Source organism: Lepidochelys kempii, chromosome 7, assembly GCF_965140265.1.
Source record: "Lepidochelys kempii isolate rLepKem1 chromosome 7, rLepKem1.hap2, whole genome shotgun sequence".
Lineage (NCBI taxonomy): Eukaryota > Metazoa > Chordata > Testudines > Cheloniidae > Lepidochelys > Lepidochelys kempii.
Window position 1 is genome coordinate 54,969,969 of NC_133262.1, and position 13,054 is coordinate 54,983,022.

A 13,054-nucleotide genomic window follows, 5' to 3' on the forward strand; every position below is an offset into this window, starting at 1 on the left:
CCAATCCAAAGGCTGACTGCTTCCAGGCAGAGGGGATGAGATCTCGCTGTTAACATCAGATAATATCACCACCATGGTCTATGTAATCTGTATATGGAGTGAGCATGGGAGTGGAAGGAAGGCCTTGCATGCAAGGCTGATTGCTCTCAGTTTCAGTAAGCCTGCCCTCTGTTGGGGTCCAGGTACTCTGAATAGTGTGGTGGTCCAGGTGAGTACCCCACTCTGTAAGGGAGGTGTCTGTCAGGTTGGTGGGTGTGACAGGATCCTTGGGGTGCAGCCTGGGACTGTGGGACCACTGTGTCCCCTTAACTCTGCAGCCTGGGCTGTCTCTCACAATGCTTTACTAGTGACAAATAGCAATCCGCTCCAGGCATTGTTGTTCTCTCAGCACAACAGCATGTGAAGCCCCACACCCAGCTAGATTGCATGAATGCTTCCAGAGCCACTCATGAATCACACACAGAAAGGCACCAGCCAAATCCCCCCAGCTTCCAGCCTTGTACCTCAGGAATATACCGTCTTGCACTGCTCAAGACCGTTTCTTGAGCAATGCAAGTTTATTAATTCGTTCACCACTTCATCAATGGAAAGTGGATATACAACAGCCTTTGTAAACCTGAGCACTTCAGGCAAACTCACTGGTAAAGATAAACAGTAAAACAAGTTTATTGACTACAAAAGATAGATAATAAGTGATAGGCAAAAAGTCAGAGTGGTTACCAAAATAAAGTAAAATATAAGCACGCAGTCTAAACTCTCAACCCTATTAGACTGGACAACATCTAGATTAAGCAGTTTCTCACCCCACTCGATATTGCAGTTCATAGTACACAGGTTTAACCCTGTTGGAGTCTTCTGAGTGACCTTGTTTGCAGCATAGGTGGGGGAAGGAGAAAATGCCAAGCATGGGGCCACTGTGTTCTGTTTTATACCCTTAGTCCATGTGCTTGGAGAACACAAGTCCAGGCATGTCTGGTAGGCATTGCTGAGTCCCCAGACAAGGTGGAGCAATTCCCCTGGTGTAGCCTTATGCAACTGAATTGTATTGAATTGAATTGAGTCATTGAATTGTAACTCCCTTGCTGGACAATGGCTGTTGATTGTTGTTTGACACTCGCCCAGGTGTTGGTTACTTTCCTTGCTGTTGTCTTTGGGTAGCTAGTATCTGGCCGACTCCCCAACTTACAGCATGTTTTACTGACAGCCATACCACACAATCTCTTAACTTCACATGCACTAATGATATATGTATTTAGATAGAACAGTGACTTTCAGCAGATCATAACCTTTCCCCTGATACCTTACATGGCATTCTTTTTATGCAAGATCACAATTATATATAAACAAGGAATATGGGGGTTACAGGGCACTCCCCCGATATATAGTGTGTCACAGTGGGGCTTGCTATGGAAGGGCTAAAGGGAATCCCCACCATGACTGTGTTTGGGTTGGACCACTAAGCGAGGGAGGTGAGAGCTCTAGCGTAAACAGGGACATTGGAGTTGATACAATCACTGTTTGATTGGTAGGTCGAGTGGAGCCAAGCTAGCAGTCACTGCAAGTGGAGTCTGTTAAACAGCACCATGTAGGTGCATGTAGCCTAACAGAGAAAGACACAGGTGCACTGTCATTTGTGGTTTGGGAGTGATGCTCGAGCTCAGGTTGCTCATCGCGTAAAACCTGTCTGTGTGGAGAAATGCTCTCGTAGAGACGGATACCAGCCGTGCTCTGTAAAAATGATTGTCCTTACGGGTGACAAAACTGACTTTTCTTCATTTATGCAAACACCTAAGGTAGGAAGAAGGTGCCGAGGTGATCCTGTTGCAGGCACAACTTCCTGACAAGACTGGCCTATGAGGAGCCAGTTGTACACCTATGGCAACACCGTATAATCCAGCATCTGGGTGCTACCATGGCAAAGACTTTCATGAATACCTTGGATGCTGTAGCAAGCCCAAAGGGAAGGATGTGAAACTAGAGGTGCTCTTGACCAACCATAAAGTGCAGGAACTTCCCATGAGATGGGTGAATATCTACATGGAAATATGCATCCTTCATGTCAAGAGCTGAAAACCACATTCCCTCCAGAAGGGAGGAGATTATAGATGCCAGCATAATCATTCTGAATTTCAGATTTCAAATAAAGATGTTAAGTTGCTGAAGATCCAGGATGGGTCTCCATTCTCCATCTTTCTTGGGATAAGGAAATATGGGACGTATGGACCTCATTCTATCACCCCCCAGCATAAAAGGAATTTCTCTTCCTGTTGAAGAATCAGTTGGCGAGTGGTACCTGAAGGTGGTTTGGAAAGGTTTCTTGGGAGGAGGGAAGGAAAGAAACTTATGGAGTAGCCCTGATGGATAATCTCCTGGACCCAACTGTCTGTCTGTGGTGGTCTTATTCCAGTTGTGGGCAAAGTAAGCAAGCCAGTTTCCAAAAATGACAGTGGTGATATGCAGGTCTCAACCTGCATGTCAAAGCTAGCCCTTGGCCTGCAGCTGGGAGTAAGCGGAGCCTGTCCAAGTAGAGAAAGCCAAGAAATAGGACCTTTGAATCCTCTGTTGCTTACATGGAGGCTCAGGTGGACGCTGGTAATATGGAACATAGGAAGGGGATGGTCATAGTCTATGTTAGAGGGCTTTCCCTTCACTCCCTTCCCTTGTTCTTGTCACGCAAACAGAAAGCAGAAGACCAGAAGTCCGAAGTGCAGGCAATGCAATGTTTATTGGGGTTTTAGTTCCAAGCAAACATATCTGAAGCCCTTCACACCAGTCGGGCTTATCTCTATACACTGATAGAGTTTTACCCTTCCCCTCCCCCGACTACAGGTCTAGATGCCAGTAGAACCCCTTCTTCTTCTAACCCCTAGCTCCACACACCGATGGAGCTCCCTCTTCCCAGTGTTCTGTTCCCAGCTCTGATGTCGCAGAGTGTTTACCCAGTGTCCCCCTTCCCAACTTGGACGCTGCAGAGCCTTGCCTGTGTCCCTGTTCCTCATTCCCCTATTCGAGGTCTCCCATTCTCATTCCCCTTCCCACTCCCCTGCTTTCTTCTTAGAAAGCTGCAATGCACGCCCCTAGTTACACCCCTTATAACTTATGGTCATGTTCCATTCTGGAGGGTCGTGAGTCAGTGTCTTCATCCCACCCCCTTTGTACCACATGGGAGGGCTAAGGAGTGAGGTTGTGCTCCAGTCAGGGGCAGACATTTCTCTGGTCTTTTAGGATTTTACCTCCCCCCTCGAATCCCCCCCTTGCCCCTCCCGACTGGTTGCCTGACCTTGCTTTGAGATAAGGAATTGAGGCAGTTGTGAAGTGTGCACTCATATATTCCACCCCTGCTATACCTTGTAACACTTTTAGCTCCATCCCTTATCTGTCCCATTATACTAAAAGCCTCATCTGGTTGTGGGAAATGCAACACACAGCATCTTTGTCCTTTTTGTTCTTCATACATACTAGTAAGGATGTAAGAGTATTAAAAGTCAAACCCAAAATTCTCTCTCAGGCTAACAAACAGGCTTATATGCTAACAGTCTAAAGAGCTGTCTCTGGTGTTTCCTCCTGGGGGCTGGAGAGTAAGACCCCAGAGATTGCAGAGTGGATCCTGAGTCTTTTAGAGAATGCACGAATTCATCCATCTTTTCATTTAAAAGGTTGGACTCGTTGAAAGGGAAGTCTTGGATGACGTTTTGGAACTCTCTAGGAAAACATGACAACTGGAGTCCCTTCGCATGACCAGTCCTGTGACCAACATTCTGTATACTATATCTGCAGCATCTACTGCACCTAGATAGCCACCTTTAATACTAACCTCCCCTCAACAAGAAAGGACTGGAACTGGGCTCAGTCTTCCATGGGAAGTTTGTCTCTAACGTCCACAAGCCTGGCATAGGTATTGGAATCTTATTTTTTGCTAATAAAGCTTGGTAATTAGCTACACAAAATTGGAGACCTGTGGAGGAGGAGACTTTCCTACCTTCTGGGGTAGATTTCTGGTAGAGTGACCAAGCTCCTTCCAATGCCACCGGTACCACCACCAACTTAGGGGCAGGATCAGAAAACAAAAAATCAGCTTCTTTGGCAGGAAAAAAACATCTTTTGGCTCTTTTTTGGTGTAGGGGCACAAGATGCTGGTGTGCACCAAACCACTCCGACTGGTTCTAATACAACCTCATTAATCGGAAGGGCTGCCCTGGGCAGTTCCTGTGGTTGCAAAATATCCAAAAGCCAGTGTTGTGGGTCCTGGACCTCTTTCAATGGGATCTCTAGAGTGTTAGTGACCATTTGCAACACCTCCTGATACTGACAGTGGTCATCTGGTGCAGAAGGCAATGAAGGGGTGACAGTATCATCTGGAGATAAGGTGTCATCTGAGGTGTCGTCCACTCTGAGGTGTTGTTTGCTCCCTCCTCTTGTCAGACACTGGTTCCAGCTCCTCCTTATCATACACCAATGGAACTGGCTGATGAGAGGGGGAGGAGAAGTACAACACCTGAGAGGGGTCCAGGTACCTGCAATATGGGCCCAAAGGGCTCAAATAAGGCCAGAAGGAAGGATCCATTGGTGCCCCCAGGGGATCAATACCAGATGTCTTGTAGTGGGGGATTGGGTTCATATCCAGAGGGATGGTAAGCGTAGCCTCTCAACTGTCTGTCAGGGTTCCTGTGCCTTTGTGGATATACTGGTGCAGCTACCTCCTCTGATTTTAAGACGATTCTGTTGGTAGCAGTGGTACTGTTGGTACAGGGGCACTCCTGCCCAGTGGGTGAAGATGGAACTGTTCCTGAGTCATTGGTAATGATTCCTCTTCCGAAGTAAGGATGTCCCTCAGGAGGGCAGGTCCTGAAAGAAATGAAGACTGAGAGTAGTGGAGAAATGTATCCTCCGGTGTTACAAAAAAGTCTCCGTATGGCTCAGAGTCCAGGGAATTTCAGCAGAAACTCTTGAAGGACCCGGCTCACCTGTCGTCTATTGGTCTTTGGATAAACAAGGTGGTACTGATGAATCTGGACCTGCATTTGTAGATGGGACTGGTGAGCTTCTTTCTTTCTGCTTTGGTCCCGCAGTCACTGCCAGAACCGGTGGATCCCTCTTCTTGCATGCCTTGCCTCCAGCTTGGGGGTCTTTAGTGGAGATGGTTCATACATGATATGTCAGCCAACCTGTACTGGCTCTGGGAGGAAGAATGTTTCTTACGGATGGTCCTCTGCGGGGATGTGTCCTTATGGCCAGTAGAGCGCTCCTTACTCTCATGCAGAGTCCTTGGGCTTTGGTGATAAAGTCTCTGCTCCAAAGCTCGTGCTTGGAAGGGCACTACTGATCAGTTGAGGCTGCTGTACGGGGGCGGGGGAACCTCCCAGGCCCAGGTCAGTGTGGGACCTCAGACTCCTCAATCTGGACCTTTTTTAGTTGGAGCTCTTGGGCCTCTCTATTGAGGGGTGGGAAGGATTGATGGATCCTGCACTTTGCAGAGATTCGTGGCCCACTCAGAAGACAGTACAGGCATGTTTGATACTTGTCACTGATGGAGAAGGAGTGAGGGCAGGAGACAATTCTTGAATCCTGGGACTCTGGGTATAGTCCTGAGACTGGGAAGGATTTCCCCTGAATGGGGGTGAGGGGAGAGAAACTAAACAGTTACCTAACTTCTCATAACTCTTGTTCTTCGAGATGTGTTGTTCATGTCCATTCCAATTAGGCATGTGCATGAACCGTGTGCACGGCAGCGGGAAAGATTTTCCCCTAGCAGTATCCATCGGGTTGGCCCAGGTGCCCCCTGGGGTCGCACCTTTATGGTGCTGGATATAGGGGCCTGCCAACCCACCACCCCCTCAGTTCCTTCTTGCCGGCTGCTCCGACAGAGGGGTAGGAGGGTGGGTATTGGAATGGACATGAACACCACATCTCTAAGAACAGTTACGAGAAGGTAGGTAACAGTTTTTTTCTTCCTCGAGTGCTTGCTCATGTCAATTCCAATTAGGTGATTACCAAGCTTGAGTTTTGGAGGTGGGTCAGAGCACAAAGGTTCGCTGACTGTAGCACCACTCTACCAAAGGCTGCATCATCTCTGGCCTGCTGGGTAATAGCGTAATATGAGGTACAGATATGTATTGATGGCCACGTCACAGCTCTGCAGATAACCCTGCATTGGAACACGGTCCAGGAACGCCACTGAAGATGTCTTGCGCTCTCGTGGAGTGCACTGTAAGCAGGAGAGTGGGGGTGGGGAAGGAGGTTATAGCATGCCAGGTCGCAGCGTGACCGGATGCAGAACATGATCCAAGATGAGATCCTTTGGGAGGAGACTGGAAGCCCCTTCATTCTGTCTGCTACTGCGACAAACAGCTGAATGGATTTCCAGAATAGTTTAGTTCGCTCGATGTAAAAGGTTAATGCCCAGTGAACGTCCAATGAGTGAAGTTTTTACTCCTTGCTGCTTGAATGCAGCTTAGGATAGAAAACTGGGAGAAAGATGTCCTGGTTACTATGGAACTGGGAGGTGACCTTAGGGAGGACACCGGATGAGGTCTGAGCTGAACCTTGTCTTTAAACTGTGCACGAAGGCTCAGAAGTTAGTACCTTGAGCTCCGACATTCTCCTGGCTGATGTTATTGCTACTGGGAACGCCACCTTGTATGAGAGGTACAGCAAGGAACATGTCGCCAGTGTTCCAAGGGAGGCCCTATCAGTCTGGATGGGACTAGGTTAAGGTCCCAGGCTGGGACTGGCTGTTGTATGTGAGGGCAGAGTCTGTCGAGACCCTTTAGGAAATGGCTCACCATCGGGTTGGTGAAGACTGACCGACCTTGCACGCCAGGATGGAGGGCCGAGATAGTGGCCAGGTGTACCTTTACTGAAGACAGGGTAAGTCCTTGCTGTTGAGGTCGAGAAGGTAGTCCAATATGACAGGTATGGATGCTAGAGTTGGAGACGGAAGGTGTTGTGAAGACCAAATTGAGAATCTCTTCCATTTGGCCAGTAGGTAGCCCTAGTGGAAGGTTTCCTAATGCCAAGGAGGACTTGTCTGAGGACTTGGGTCCAAACAAGTGAGCGCCACTGAATTCAGCAATGGAGCTTCCATGCCGTGAGGTGCAGCGACTCAAGATTCGGGTGCTGGAGGTGGCTGTTATCCTGAGTTATCAAGTCTGGGAAGAGCGGTAAGGTGATCTCATTTCCAGAAGAGATGTGTACCAGTGCTGACGGGGCCAGGCTGGAGCGATCAATATCACCGAGGCCTCATCCCTCTGAGCCTTGAGGAGCACTTTGTGAATGGGAGGTATGGGAGGAAACATGTACAAGAGGTGTCCCTTCCAGGGAAGGAGGAACACGTCCGTGATGGAGCCTGGGCTGTCATTCAGGAAGGAGCAAAACTGCAGGCATTTCCTGTTGCGTTGTGTGGCGAACAGGTCTATCTGGGAAAATCCCCATTGTTGGAGGATAGTGTTCATAACATCCAGGTGTAGGGACCACTTGTGGCCGTGAAAGGACCTGCTGAGATAGTCCACCAACTTGTTCTGTACTCGGAGAAGTTACGATGCTTCCAGGTGCATCAAGTGAGCTATGCAAAAGTCCCACAGTCGGAGAGCTTCCTGGCACAGGGGAGAGGAGCATGCACCCCGTTTGTTTGTATAAAACATCACTGTTGTATTGTCCGTCATGACTGATACAAACAAGTTCCAGGTGAACTTGGAATGTTTGGCATGCTAGGTGGGCCACTCTCAGCTCCCAAATGTTGATGTGAAGGGAGAGCTCCACCTGAGACCAGAGGCCCTGTGATCTGAGGTCTCCCAAGTGTGCACCCTACCCCAATGCTGATGTGTCCAAAATTGGAGACCAAAATTGTGGTTTGTCTAAGGGGACCCCTGCACACACCACATGTGGGTCGAGCCACCACAGGAAGGAGTGTCAAGTCCAATACCACCCCTATAAACTCTATTTGCTGCATGGGGAATAGGGTTGACTTTTGTACATTCTGAAGGTGGCCCAGGTCATCGAAAGTAGCCCTTTTGAAACTGACTTGTGCTTCCACTTGTGCCTTGGAGCAGCCCTTGATTTGCCAGTCGTCGAGGTACAGAAACACCTAAACCTGTCGCTTGTGCAGGAATGTAGCCACGGACTGCCATGCACTTAGTAAACACTCGAGGAGCCACTGACTGGCTGAACAGGACGACTGTGAACTGGTAAAGATTGTGGTTCACCATGAACCTGAGGTACCTTCTGTGGGACGGTGTGATTGAAATATGAAAGTGTCCTTCAAGTTGAGGGCGGCTTACCAGTCCCCCTGATCCAAGGAAGGGATAATGGAGGCCAAGGAGACCATGCGGAACTTCAGTTTCTTCATGAATCTGTTGAGATGTCGCAGAGCTAGGATGGGCCTGAGGCCTCCTTTGGCTTTCGGTATTAGGAAATACTGGGAATAGAAACCCTTGCCCCATAGCTCCTGAGGAACCTTTTCCACTGCCCCCAGTGATAGAAACGAGTGCACCTCCTGTATGAGGAGTTGCTCGTGAGAGGGGTCCCTGAAGAGGGATGGGGAAGGGGGGCTGGAAGGAGTGGGAGGGCAGAGAACTGGAGGGAGTATCCCCTTTCTACTGCGCGGAGTACCCAGCGATCCGATGTAATACAGGCCCATGCAGGGTAGAAAGGGGACAGTCTGCACGAGAAGGTGAGGCGGGATGGATCCAGAGTCCGGACTGATGTGTTGCCCCTGGGTGCATCTTCAAAAGTTTTGTTTCTGGCCAGAAGACTGCTTCATCTGACTAGAGCCCTGGTTTGACAAAGGGTGAGGCCTCCTTCTATTGTTTCTATTCTGTCTGCAGGAGAAATCTTGCCTGGTAAAAACGAGGCGGAGGCTGTGACTTAAAGTGTTTCCTTTGATTACCCAGAGTATGGAGCTCAAGGGACTTGAGTCCTTCAGGCTGTGGAGCTGAGGTCATCAAGTCCAACCGTCTGCTCAAAGCAGGACTAATCCCAACTAAATCATCTGAACCAGCACTTTGTCAAGCCGGGCCTTAAAAACCTCTATGGATGGAGATTCCACCATCTCCCTAGGTAACCATTCCAGTGCTTCACCACCCTCCTGGTAAAATAGTTTTTCTTAACATCCAACCTAGACCTCCCCCACTGCAACTTGAGACCATTGCTTCTTGTTCTGTCATCTGCCACCACTGAGAACAGCTGAGCTCCATCCTCTTTGGAACGCCCTTCAGGTAGTTGAAGGCTACTATCAAATCCCCCCACTCTTCTTTTCTGCAGACTAAATAAGCCCAGTTCCCTCAGCCTCTCCTCGTAAGTGATGTGCTCCAGCCCCATAATTTTTGTTGCCCTCAGCTGGACTCTCTCCAATTTGTCCACATCCTTCCTGTAGTGGGGGGCCCAAAACTGGACGCAATATTGCAGATGGTGGCCTCACCAGTGCCGCATAGAGGGGAATAACCACTTCCCTCCATCAGCTGGTAATGCTCCTACTAATGCAGCCCAATATTCCGTTAACCTTCTTGGCAACAAGGGAACACTGTTGACCCATATGCAGCTTCTCATCCACTATAATTCCCAGGTCCTTTTCTGCAGAACTGCCGCTTAGTCAGTTGGTCCCCAGCCTGCAGCAGTGCATGAAATTCTTCCGTCCTAAGTACAGGATTCCGCACTTGTCCTTTTTGAACCTCATCAGATTTCTTTTGGCCCAATCCTCCAATTTGGGCTTGTCTACACTACCGCGTGGGGTTGATCTAAGATATGCAACTTTAGCTACGTGAATAGCATAGCTGAAGTATACGTACTTAGATCTACTTACTGCAGTCTCTACAGTGCGGTAAGTCGACAGCTGACGCTCTGCGGTCAACTCTGCTTGCGCTTCTCGCTCTGGTGGGAGTACCGGAGTCGACGGGAGAGTGCTTAGCAGTTGATTTATCACGTCTATACTAGATGTGATAAATCGACCCCTGCTGGATTGATCACTGCCCGCCAATCTGGCAGGTAGTGTAGACGAATCCTCAGTCTAGGTCACTCTGGACCCTATCCCTACCCTCCAGCGTATCTACCTCTCCCCCCAGCTTAGTTATTGCCAATCTTGGCCTGTAGGCGGGGCCATTCTCAGATCCTGCCATGGGCTGATCGAGTGGGAAGAAAACACTTTTGTGAAAGGTTTTAATAGCTGCTCTGAGGTAACTAATCAAAAGTATGGAATTTTATTGATGTCCTGGAAGAGATGGATTCGTGGAAAGATTGCAGGTGGTGAAGAGGCCAAAGGTGCAAATTATATGCAATTAATTCACATGCATACAGTATAAATATGTATTGACACACATGTGCACAGACCCTGTCAAAGACCCCATCCATGCTAGGGAAATACTCTCTCTATCAGGCTTTCTGTAATAGTGTTGAAATGGTTTCTCCTGTTTACACTGGCAGTTAAAACAGATTTCAAGACCAGTCATGGAGAAACCATTATTACCAGTGTGGACAAGAGGTCATTTTCAGTGTATACTGGGCCACACTGAAGTATACTTTTCTTCCAAAAATCTCTCTGTTGTGGTTTAGGGCTTACCTGGCAAGTGATCCTGTCTCTCAACACCAGAAATGATAGCAGGGCCTCTCGTCTTCCCTGTAATTCAGGGGGGCACTGGCATCAATGGAGGAGTCCTTGGAAGGCCATATTTTAATTCCCAGCAGACAGCAGCTACAGCACAGATTGCTCTTTACCCACCCCCTGGTGCAGGGGTAATTCTCCTCGCTCTCGGGAGGAGATGTGATAATCCCATTGAGAAGTGGCCCTTGACACTTACCTGATAGGTGATAATAGTTACCTTCCAAGGGGATTCGCACAATGGAACGCTCACAGTGGGAGAGAAAAATTGTCTACATGAGCATGTTCCACGCACTCACTCACTCACTGCTATACTCCTGCCAGCACAGCTCCACCAGGGGTGGTAGCAGGGAGCACACAAATGGAGCCGAGCACTTGTGTTTTTACCCTTGAGTTTACTAGCTTGACTCTGAGCAGGTCTTGACAAAAACGCATTAAGAAGTTGATACCCTGTGTATGCTAACATGGCCGTCATGGCTACCACTTGTGGCGCAGCACAAGCCGGGCAACACGGGCAGCGGTGGTGGGTGGGGAACTAAGAAAAATGCTGGTGGGGACAAGGCCTAGGTGGTGTGAAAAGTCGACTGAAATATTATTTGTATTACGGGACTGGCCACAACTGGGGCCCCATCAAAACACGTACTGTACTGACAGATGGGGTACACCTAGACTATAGTTTTAACTCATCGGCCAACATGTTTATAGTGTGAGCCTTCTCCTGACCTTTGCTCCAGGACACAATTTTTTTGTGACTTAATCTCGACCAAGACACAGACGTGCGTCCTGGAACAAACACTGCTGGAGTGTCCAGATCACTTGTCCTTTTTGAACCTCATCAGATTTCTGGTGGAGTACTGGAACTGAGTTACTACAGAGAATTCTTTCCTGGGTGTCTGGCTGGTGAGTCTTGCCCACATGCTCAGGGTTTAGCTGATCGCCATATTTGGGGTCGGAAAGGAATTTTCCTCCAGGGCAGATTGGCAGAGGCCCTGGGGGTTTTTTGCCTTCCTCTGCAGCATGGGGCAGGGTCACTTGCTGGAGGATTCTCTGCACCTTGTAGTCTTTAAACCACGATTGGAGGACTTCAATAGCTAAGACATAAGTTAGGGGTTTGTTACAGGAGTGGGTGGGTGAGATTCCGTGGCCTGCCTTGTGCGGGAGGTCAGACTAGATGATCATAATGGTCTCTTCTGACCTTAAAGTCTAGGATTCTATGAGTTAGCTATCAATTAACTTGAGTTAAAAATGTCAAGGCCTGACAAACCCATAGCGAGAGAAATGTTCTTCCCCAAAGAGCTTGAAATCTAAGCAGAGAAGACACACATAGGGTGGGGAAAGGAAACAAAGGCTTGGACGTCCCCAAGGTCATACAGCAAGTCAGTGGAAGGGTCAGGTAGAAAACTCAGGTCTGTGGATGGATGCCCAGTCCAGGATCACTGGACCACACTACTGGGACTTACTCCTGAAGGTTCCACTGCCCATGTCTTTTCTGAAGGTCAGCAACCACCTATTTGTTATGCATGTAGGCCCACACGTACATTAGCAGAATCATAGAATCATAGAATCATAGAATATCAGGGTTGGAAGGGACCCCAGAAGGTCATCTAGTCCAACCCCCTGCTCAAAGCAGGACCAATTCCCAGTTAAATCATCCCAGCCAGGGCTTTGTCAAGCCTGACCTTAAAAACCTCTAAGGAAGGAGATTCTACCACCTCCCTAGGTAACGCATTCCAGTGTTTCACCACCCTCTTAGTGAAAAAGTTTTTCCTAATATCCAATCTAAACCTCCCCCAGAAGAAGAATCGCATGTGATCACAAATGCCACCTATAGATCTGCTGCTCCAAAAACATAGCTCTGAGAAAAGATTGTGTCCCAAAATCCTCAACGCCACATTGTCCCCTGGTACACAGAAGAAAGGAATGCCATTCAACTTTATGCCCTGTTTAAATGTTATTTTATTAAATATTTTCAATTCAAGGTTTCATTGTAACAAAGCTATGAAGGTTCTACCAACATTCAGACCAAACAAACACTAGCTAATTTTGTTTTAATTATTTCTATATCATGCAAAAATTCTGCATCAAACGCCTTCCATTTCCTGTTTAAAATGTGATATTTATAATATATATTATATAGATGCTTATATTAGCCCCGTAAGAGAACATTAAGAATGCTAAAGGTGTACAGCTATGTCTGATAATGGCCATACCAAGCTAAGATTCTCATTAACTTAAAAACAAACAGAGAGCTTGTCTCCAAGACTGTGCAAAACCAAAACAACCCAACCATTTTCTTTTTTAAGTTTTCTCTGAAAGATGCAGTTACTAAATACAGAGGGTCTTTTTTAAACATTAATAATCAATAGGTAAAGAGACAAGGAAAGATCAGACCTGAAGACGGCATGCATAACTTTTTGTATTTCTCTTTTTAAAACTGCATAATTGTAATGTCCTGTTTGCTCTCTG